Source organism: Temnothorax nylanderi, unplaced genomic scaffold (genome assembly GCF_030848795.1).
Source record: "Temnothorax nylanderi isolate EJ_2023f unplaced genomic scaffold, tnyl_v1.0 TNYL_tig0571_pilon, whole genome shotgun sequence".
Taxonomy (NCBI): Eukaryota; Metazoa; Arthropoda; class Insecta; order Hymenoptera; family Formicidae; genus Temnothorax; species Temnothorax nylanderi.
This window is the reverse complement of record NW_027249633.1, coordinates 98,308-109,710: the sequence shown is the minus strand read 5'-3', so window position 1 is coordinate 109,710 and position 11,403 is coordinate 98,308. Positions and strand designations below refer to the sequence as shown.

At 28.3% G+C, this 11,403-nt stretch overlaps 1 pseudogene; it reads right to left on the bottom strand.

The window, feature by feature from the left end:
• Positions 1–870: 870 nt before the first annotated feature.
• LOC139784014 (uncharacterized) lies at positions 871–4,693 on the bottom strand (annotated as a pseudogene).
• Positions 4,694–11,403: the final 6,710 nt, after the last annotated feature.

Here is an 11,403-nt window from a genome sequence, read left to right as displayed (position 1 = left end):
AAGTTATCAATTTGAAATATATCGACACGTTTTTATCAAGTTCGTGTTGTCGCATGTCACAAGCAGATAATATCACAATAGAAATAGTTATATGTTTTGTACCTTTTTGTATTTTTCTTTACTGCACATACCATTCATGTCATTTATGAAAAGAACATTTTAAAAAATTGTAAATGCTAGTATATATGTATAAACTAAATTAGCATAAATTATTTTGTTATGGCTGACGCGTATCATTATAAACATTGCTTATAGAAAATTAATTATCGAAAATACAGTACAAAATTAATTGTTCTTATATTTTATATATTTAAAGAATGCGACATGTATACATACATTATTTTCATTTTTAAGTCCTTTTGCAAAAGCCTAACAAAGTAATATTTTGGATTAAATAATTTTTTTACAACACCTCCACGGAAAGTTCGACTTTCCATGCCTGTAGAAAGGGGCGAAAATGGCCAATTTCACGCCAGGGCTTACTTTCCTCCGTAGGGAAGAAAATTGATACTTTCCATCTGGTATAGCGGGCGGAAAGTATCAATTTTCTTCCGTAGGGAGGAAAGTAACCCCTGGCGTGAAATTGGCCACTCTCGCCCCTCTCTAAGCATGGAAGTCGAGCATTTCCGTAAAGGTGTTGTTGTGAAAAATATCGTGTGTACCTCGGGTCGAAAGCTTTTTCAGACTCGTGTGATTTGCCGCCCTCGCTTTCGGCTCGGGCGGCAAACTTCACACTCGTCTGAAAAACGCAACTTTCTCCCCTTGGTGCACAATATACTATTATTTTCCATGTTTTGCTTGAGCGAAATCTCCAGCTAAACTACATGTTCAAAAGTAAGGTTTTTTACTTTTTCAATAATATAAATAATATAATAAGTAATATATATATTGTTACATTTTAATTAATTATACATATACCATGCTATTAGATTCATTTTTTCAGTCTTTTTTATTGTATCGAATATATAACAGCAAAGTAAGATATCGAAGCCTTCACCAGCTGCAATAGATTATATCATTTAACCCACATTTATCGTATGCTATCTTAAGTAAATTCTGATATACGATATATATATTTTTTTTACCGTAGCGAAACATTCGAACGATCCGTCAAATAGTCCTTTGAGACTCAAAGTGAATTTTTTGGTGCCTCTTTGCAATAGAAACAGTATCGTTTTTTGTATGTATAATGTATAAGGGAGTCATATACCACTGAACGCTGTACCTGCGAAATTATACGAACAAAAATTGGGAGTTTGAAAAAGAAAAAAATATATTTAATAATAATAACAAGAATAATAATTAACACATACACTCTAATCATTCTATAAATATTATTTATAGGTAGATCTTATTTATTAAATAAGATATTTATCTTTATTTTTAATATAAATATGCACAAATTGCTTATGTGTACGCACATATAATATATATATAATATTCTATATAATAAAATTTTCTTACGCAGTAACAAATACGTAATTAGTATGATCAATAACGTTCTGCCCGGCATAGTTGGCTAGGAACATGTATAAAATACAAATTGTTACGAATAAAAAGGGAAATAATAATTCTTTGACATTATCTTGAGATGAACCAATCTGAGAAATCTAAAATACGATCATTATAGAGAGTAGGTATTACGGAGAAGAGAAAGAATTTTCTACCTACGTTTCATCTGTTATTCTTTACATGGTAAGTTATCTCATTATAACCGGAATTCTGACTCACACACATGTAATTGAAGAAAAAAAAACAGATTTATACGTAGAATTAATTATAAATATCAATTAATTAAAGTTATTAATAAAAGTACATTCTCTCTTGTTATAGAACTACATTATGGAATATTAAACACCCTTTCCAAATAAAGATTTATCGAGACTTACTACTTGGAAGAGATTAAGGCTCAAAGAGACCACTCCGACTGCTATTAGACAGAATAGCATTGTCTCAAATTTAGATACCAAGAGTTCAGACAATCTTTAAACACAAGTAAATATTATTATATGACTTATATGTATAATTCTTGCATACTAACTTCATAGCTTGCCGATGCATATCTATAGCACAAATTATCCCTTCGAATATGACTTTCTCATTCTTCTTACTAATGTTTTTCAGCATATTGATTCTCATTACACGTTCAATACGATAACTATAAATAACATATTTATCGAGTACATATACTTTCTTTGTTTTTACAAGATAAACTTTATTTTCAGATCCTTTTTTCGAAATATAACAATTCCTTTTGTTTAATTTATAATTTAAGGTAACAAACAGAATTTCTATTCATAATAATAATATAATTTCCTTTATAATTTGAATTTTTGTAATCATTTCTATATTTCTGGCATACCTGGAGATTCTAAACATTCCACATGTAAGTTGGAGATACACAATAAGCATTGTTCCCCTAGCTATTATTATAAACAGCCCTATGCAAAATGCTACGTTGATATGTAATAGAATTAAAGAGAAATATCTTTCTTGATCGACGAAGTATTCCGTTATGAATTGCATTTGACGTGCTTGAGAAACATTTATTGGCAAAACATCAAAAGTACTCGATAAAAATTCAGCAGCAGTAGAAGTAAATACACTGCAAACGCCAAATACTAAAGAATGTTCGAAAGTAACTTGTATAATTTTCTGTCATATAATATCTTAAAATATTGCTTTACGTATATGTATATTCTATCTCAAATTTTATATTTCATCAAACTCAATTATAATCGGCTTCTACTATTATTCAACTCATAATTCTACACGTTAAAATTTTATTCTTCATATTTAAATATCTTTAATCCAAAAATCATTATTTCTCTCCCAATATATATGTACAACATGTATTTTAATGGAGTGATGTATCATACATATGTGTGCAGATAAATTATTGTTATTTGTCAAGATTAATTTGTCTTCCACTGAAGTCTTAGCTTGCACGTATAAACAAGAAGAACTATAAGCAAATGCAAATCTAAAAATATTATCTTACTTGTAAGTACAGCCGTGTAACGTTTTCCATTATAGCCATACTTTTCCATGATAGTGTTTTCACATTTATCTTGTAGTTTATCGTATACATGCTGAAGTTGCGTCAATAAATTCTTTACCTGTCAATCCAGTAACTTTTATACCACCTTTGTGTATATTTTTTCAGAAAGATCGTTGAGTATAAAAATTTGTCACAGATATTAATTTAATCATGTATTGTAAAATGTTAACTTACAGCTTTCATGTTAAAAGCAAAAGAAATGTAGTTTATCATAAAGATAGCAAAGAAAAACGTGACAGACAGAATCTTGACGACGAGATCCGAAGTACATTTCGAAGTTAAAAATGCGGTGAACTGCAAGCAATAATTTCATTAAAATGCTTGTATTTGAAATTTGTTTTTTATACATTTTATAACTTCTAAATTATAGAATTGTTACTTTATATGTATATAATAATTTTACAAAAAAAAGGTAATAATAATTATGTACGTGATGTCTTGCAACTATTGTACAATATTTAAATAGAACAGAGATTTTAATATAAAAGACGAAAATTATAAAAATCAGAATTACAAGAATATTCAAAAAGTAAGCAATCAAAATCAGTAAATAGTATTTTTTAAATCTTAAGTGAAATTTTTTACTTAATATTAGTATTTTTTAAATTTTACAATATCAATTCTGATTACACGTGTACGCGCACCTATCATTAAATATCGATCTTCATACCTAAGGTAATATTGATTTTCTCTGTTCCGCTGACATACAATGTTGGTTTCTTATATACACTGCTTCTATGTACATGTATACATTTTAACAATCAGTTATACATTAGCAAGTTAATTATCAATGGCAGGGTTTACTCGTTTCATGCAAATTATTAAAAATTTTAGATTATTAAAAATTTAATTGTTTATTTAAAAACAATTATTAGATGTAGTGAATTATTAAATAATCTAATGTTTGTTTCTATTGAAAAAATAAAGTTAAAACGTATTTTGTTTTTGTCGAAAAGCAGAAATGAATATATACATATATTATTGTCCTTCCTAAATTTTTATTAAGTGGAAAAGATTTAAATCACACATATTCAATCAAATGTTTACATTTTCTGCAGCTAATCAATCTTCTTTTCTTTGTTTATCAAAATTACAAAATTTTGAATTTTATATTTGAATAGATGAATCTCACGGTAATCATCACGGGTAATCATCAATGCTTTGATCGCTTATAATTAACATTGATATTTCTAAGACTTCTTATAGAAATTGTACTCTTCAAAAGATACTGTTAGAGTGTTACACGATGAAGTGGAACATATTGTAACACAATTAATACATATAATTATTTTCTATTTTATATAAATTATGATATTAAATTATGTATATGATAATAAAAGATGTAATATAAATTATCTAAAAGTATAACTTATATCAAATATACAATTTATAACTTATCTAAAAGTAATAATATTTAAAAAAAGAAATATAGTCTTACTTGAAACAAAACAGCAGTCGTAAGAATAATCAGGAAGAAAATAAACCGAAAACGTACGAGTTTCGTTCGTTGATAAGGCCACAGCCCTACAGCGAGTAAGAGAATCTTATTAAGACTAAAGTATTGTGCTTCGATAGAGATCATTTCTTTGCGACCTCCAAAATAAGACTGCGAAGATATCGAAGGCATGATTACTCCCTCCTTTTTGCATTCATTAAACAGATATTCTATGGCTGCTCTCTTTTGGAATAAATTTTAACGCAATTTTCCTAATGTCGTTCGTACGCAAGACGGCACGAGACACTATCGTGAGATCGAAACATTCGCATTTTAATAATATTTCTCACAAAAGCTATGATTAAGTAATCGATTTAATACCAGTGAAATTCAGCAGATGTTCTATTTCTCATAACAAAATTACTCGTGAAAGAACTATTTCCGCGAGAACAATACAAGAGTGGCGCATGCGTATTTAGCACTTGAAATTCATGCCTTTACACGCTTTATTCCTGTTCGTGCAATCGTAAGAGTTTTATCTGCAAGGAGAATGTCCATCCCTTCAGTCTCAAGTATGTATTATTAAACGTTCAAGTTATTGTTCAAGGTAATATTATTCTCTTTTCCTTCTCTATCAAAGCGTAAGAATACGTATTTTATGTTCTTCATAACTCCACCGTCGTACCAACAAAAAACTTAAATTTAAAATCTTAAAAATATTTATGCTAATAATAATTATATTTATCTAAAAGTAATATGTTTCGACAAATATATTTCTAACAGAGATAATCAAGTTTAAACGCAATGCAATGTTAATTAAACAGTACAAAATAAAAATATTTTATTAAAATATTTAATCCAATGAGGGAATACAAGGTATTTAAATACAAAGTTTATATATGTATTTTTCAATAGAATAAAAGATTTAATCACAAAGAATTACAGAGATAGTACAAAATAAAAATATTTTATTAAAATACATAAATTTTTCTTGTAAAAAAACTTGGCGCTGCTAGACCTGGAAATTTTAAATAAATAAATAAACTTATCCTATACTTAATTATAAGCCGCATTATTCGCCGTCGTCGTGTGATATAAGCGATCAATTGGTTAATCAATGGAAAGAGAGATATCCGCATGTGTCCGTCTATAAATACGACTTATATGACTGACTAATTTGAATAGTTTTTTTTTACTAGTTTCGGACATATTAATTTAGTTTTTACTTACGTTTACTTTTTAAATTTTTATACTTCCAAACTTACTTTGTAAAAATTATCTGGTAAATTAAGTTGTAAAAGAAGTTAATGTCTAATAAAAACGAAATATTCATATTTATTTATATTTTTGTTATTTTCGAGCAGTTTTATTTTTTTTTATCTTTTTCATAATTCGACTTTTTGGGCGATGGTGTCATTTTTTGCTTGGAATAGTTTGGCGATATATTGCAAAAACTATATTAATAACATCATGAGTAAATACTTGGTATTTTATTCGCAACTGCATGTCTTCCAAGAATTTATTTAGAAATAGATCTTCTGTGATACTTTTTTTAGCCGCAGTTTTGAAAACAGAAATTAGTAATAATTAAGCATATAAACGTAAATTTATAAATTCAGTACTTGTTAGATATTGCAATAAATATTACTTATACTAATTAGTAACTTATGAATTTCTGTAAAATAGTGCGTCACAATTTTCTCAAATTATACAAATGCATTCGTTTAGGGGCAAGTAGGGGAATAGTGCGCACTTTAAGTGCTGTGACGACACGTATGTGTCAAAGTTTCAAAGCTCACGTCAATTCTAGATAATATAGATACATTTTATCCGAGCTCAAAGCTTCGCTTGAATGGAGGAAGCGAAAAAGAAACGCGCCCGTTTTCTTACCATTTTGAAGCGACAGGAGTTAAAGCTTGTAAGTGGGCAATTTTTATTTGCTACTGTAATTGGTATCCATCTAAAAAAAGACATTAAAAATGTAAAAAAAAGACGCCAAGTATACTTTAGACAAAATAATTTTATAAATAATATTGGACAAATAATGAAAATATATATTTAAAGAACACAAAAAATAAATATAATGGCATGAAAAAGAAGTAAAGTATTATTCCAAGTATATTTATTAGAGTAAGTAATATTTCGCAAGGTATGTATTTTGTGCGTGAAATTGAATTTGAAGGAATATAAGTACAATATTTTATAAACTATCTCTCAAAATTGCTGTAGACTCAATATAGGATGCATAAGACATTTAAAATGTATGAAATACAACGACATAATAAAATGAGAAGATATAAAATACAATAGATAGCGTAATGAAAGGCGCAGAAATTGAAAAGGGTTTAATTGCATCGACAATATAAGCACCAAATTATATGAGAAACAACAATCGAAGATGGACATAATGTCCAGCAGCATCCTTTACTTGTTGAAAAATTTAGTATCATATTTTTTCGAAACTAAGCAACTCATCAAAGCTATTACATGATTACAAATATTTAAAATAATGTCTGGTAGGAACTGAAAGACCTCCTCGTTGCAAATAATCAAAATATTTATCATTATAATAGCATAACCTTTATTTTTGCGAAGAATAGTTTTACATTGCTGACATTGTTGCTTTGAATAAATTTTATGTATAGCATGTGTACCAACCAGCAATGTAATTAAGCACTGCATTATTTTTTTGTATGCTTAAATAATCTTTAATTAAGACATGATTAAACTCATTTTCAGTTTCACAATGTTCTGGAATTTTATCAAATTCAATATCTGAGTTAATTATATCTTTAGCTGCGTTTGGCATTGTAAATTGCTGGGATGCGAGCTATAGCAGATGACGAGCGTGATCACGTAACCTTCGAGCAAACTGAGCATAAAGGTAAATCTCGAACGATTCAGAGCTGTCATTACGATAACTCACTTCAACCTCAACATAAAATTATGAATTTGCAAGAATTTGCCCTTTTTATTATATAATAAATGTTTATCATTAATTTTCAATATTTCTTAAAGATTGCTTTTTGGTAAAGATAAAAATCTTATCTTAAAAAACAAAAAAATAAATTATTTGGAAGTCAAATTAAAAAAAAATGTTACTAAGAATTAGCGCCAGGCTAGTGAATGCTTCACCGTTGTATTTTATAAATATAGCTAATTTATTGTAGACAGATGTTTTGTGAAATTTTCAGATATTTTAAAATACTTTAAGATAGAGAAAAATTGCGTCAAACGTGACAGATTCACGTTTGCACTGAAAAGGTACCGAAGAAATGTATGTATACGGAGAAGGGTTAAGCCGCTTACCTTCTACCGTCGCGATTGAAATGATTCGAGACGTAGTTCGAGCAAATTTTGCGTCAAGAGGCTAAACACTTGTTCGAGAACTTCTAAGTCTTTCGCTACATCAGTATCCGTTGCTATTAAAAAATCCATATACGCCACAACATTCTCGTCGTAATCAATCAAGCATGTCAATAACGTACATTTGAAAACGTGCGGGTATGTTTTCCAGATCAAACGGCATTTTTTAGTACTCGTATTCGTATTGATCCGACGCGAAGTATCGTCGCTTCACTATAAACGGCCGGTTGCTCTTTCTCTTCGACTGCTTCCTCGTCCATCCAAACCGAAGCGTCAAATTTTTAGAGGCGGTAAATTTTAGAAAGAATTTTAGAAAGAACGTTACCCGGGAAAAAATGATTAGATATAATCATATATAATTATATCTGGTATATATATAATTATATATAATTATATATGTTTTTATATGGGGTCATATCTAATTATACATGGCCACATGTGCAATCAGTGGTCCCACATACAACCAGATATAGCACCATATCTACTTGTATATAAATGTATATAATTTTATGTGAAGCCAGATATAATGATATGTGAGTAGTGCACTCTACATATAATTAGATATAGTATTATATACAACTATATATGCAGTCATATATAGCCAGATATATTAATGTGACTAATCTGGCGCTATATACAACCAGATATAGCACCATATCTAATCGTATATAAATGTATGTGAAGCCAGATATGATGATATGTGAGTACTGCACCCGACATATAACTAGATATAGTATTATATACAACTATATATGCAGTCATATATAGCCGGATATATTAATGTGACTAATCTTGTCCTATGTACAACCAGATATAGCACCATATCTAATCGTATATAAATGTATGTGAAGCCAGATAAAATGATATATGAGTAGTGCACCCTACATGTAACTAGATATAGCATTATATACAACTATATATGCAGTCATATATAGCCAGATATATTAATGTGACTAATTTGGCGCTATATACAACCAGATATAGCACCATATCTAATCGTATATAAATGTATGTGAAGCCAGATATAATGATATATAATGATATATGAGTAGTGCACCCTACATATAACTAGATATAGCATTATATACAACTATATATGAAGTCATATATAGCCAGATATATTAATGTGACTAATCTTGTCCTATGTACAACCAGATATAGCACTATATCTGTATAGATATAGATTCGCAAGTCATCATATATGCTGCAGATATTTAATCCTAAATTTAAAAATTTATTTGAATTGTTTTTATATATATTATAGATATTAAATTCAAAAATTCGTTACATAATATTATATAATTCAGTATTATAAAATAATATTGCAGGTCATGTGTGCGTATGGAACTTGCCCGGGAAAAAAAAATTATATATAATTATATATAAATATATATGATTATATATAATGCAATTATATATGAATTTTGTCTCTATATGATCATATATAATTATATATAATCATATATAATCATATATGACCATATATAGTCAATATATATTGGAAAAGAACTGTTAACTTTTCGATAATAAAGCATTGATAAATTAAGATGTATATTTTTTCAAAGGCTATAGAATCAAAAGTGAAATAATTTATTCCATATATTACAACTTGGCACTGCTTGACATGAGATAGTGCCGTGTCTCTTGATACCGTTTTTATACCACTGTCCGTCAAATTTTAAATACGAGAAACGAATCCTATCGAATATATATATTATATAAAAAGTTTCACATACATTTTGACATGATTATATATAAGTTCATATAATTTATATATAAAGTATATATATAAGAATTAAGCATTTATCCATGTAGATTATATATGATTATATATAACCATATATAAACTTAAATTCGGATTATCCGATAGGTGGCATCCGATAGGATTTATTTCTCGTATTTAAAATTTGACAAACAATGGTATAAGAATGGTATCAAGAGACACGGCAGTATCTCACGCCAAGCAGCGCCAAGTTATATGTAAATCATTTCACTTTTGATTCTAGCTTTTGAAAAAATATACACTAAATTTATCAATGCTTTATTCCTTAATCGAAGTTAACAGAATTCTTTTTTAATATATATAAAATATTTATTATGTTAGATATAATCACATATGATTATATATAAAATCGACATTAGATATAATTAGATATAAAAAATGAGCTGATAAAATTGTATATAATTGTATATAATTACATATAACCACATACAATTATATATAACCATATATGGTTATATAATTATATGTGGTTATATATAATTATATATAATTATATACAATTTTATCAGCTCATTTTTTATATCTAATTATATCTAATGTCGATTTTATATAATTATATGTGATTATATCTAATCATTTTTTCTCGGGTAGAGATAGAATAACGCTTGACTTTAAAAAATTTGATTCCATTTAATCTGGGATTTCAATCGCATTACAATTGGCTTTTTGACTTGAAATTTTAAATATATATTGCCAAACATTAATGTTGTATTTCGATTGCGCTTATGTATTGCAAGCACTAACTGCACAGCAGAACGTAGTTTTTCTACCATAAAGAGGGTAAAAAACTATCTACGCTTAACTATGCGACAAGGAAATAAATTCACTTTTTGTTCTTCACATTAAATTCGAAATTACCACGTGTTTAAATTACAATGACATTATTGATAAATTTTCTATATTAAAATGTAGAAAAAGAGTATTTTAACTTAATCTACTTATTACATTCTTCTATCTTTGAATTCTTGTTGTGTTTTTGTTTTTTTTTTGTTTTTCAGCCGAAATAAATAAAGGATTTCTTAAAATAAGATTTCGAAAAAATTAATTTAAGGAGGTTCGATGGCTTCACCGGAGGGAGTAGTGGGACGCGGGGGTTCTGGAAACAGCGCACTAGCGTTTGAAGTAGTGGGAATGAAGGGGATTGCTCTGATTGGTCGCCGCGTGTATAATGCGTGCTGCTGTTCACGTCGTTCACGACCGTGGCAGTCTAGCAGACGAAAAATCAAGCAATTTATGCTTTAATAATTAATTTTTCTACGAAATGTGCGGTAACCTTCCCCTTTCTTTCGCTCATTTATTTGTAAATTATTAAGTTACATGTGCATATTTTTTTTTCCTTATCATTTGCATTTTTTCTTGCACTTATTTCATTCTGAAGGTATATGCAATATGTCATTTCCCATAAAAACCTATGTTAAAAATGCAGCCAGTTTCATGAAATTTTAATATGTTGTTCTGGAATGCAAAATAGAATTATGTGAATTTTTTGGGAATTTTTCACCGTCCCGTTTTGAAAAAAATCTAATCTAAATCTAATCCAATTGTACTTTTTAAATTTTTGGAGTAGATTTTTTTCAAAACGGGACGGTGAAAAATTCCTAAAAAATTCCTAAAAAATAATTTTATTTTGCATTCCAGAACAACATATTAAAATTTCATGAAACTCTCTGCATTTTGTTGTAGCCATCGAACCTCCTTAAAAAATTCGGAATTTTGTAAAATTTTGATGGGCATTTGATAAAGAGTTAAGATTTGGAA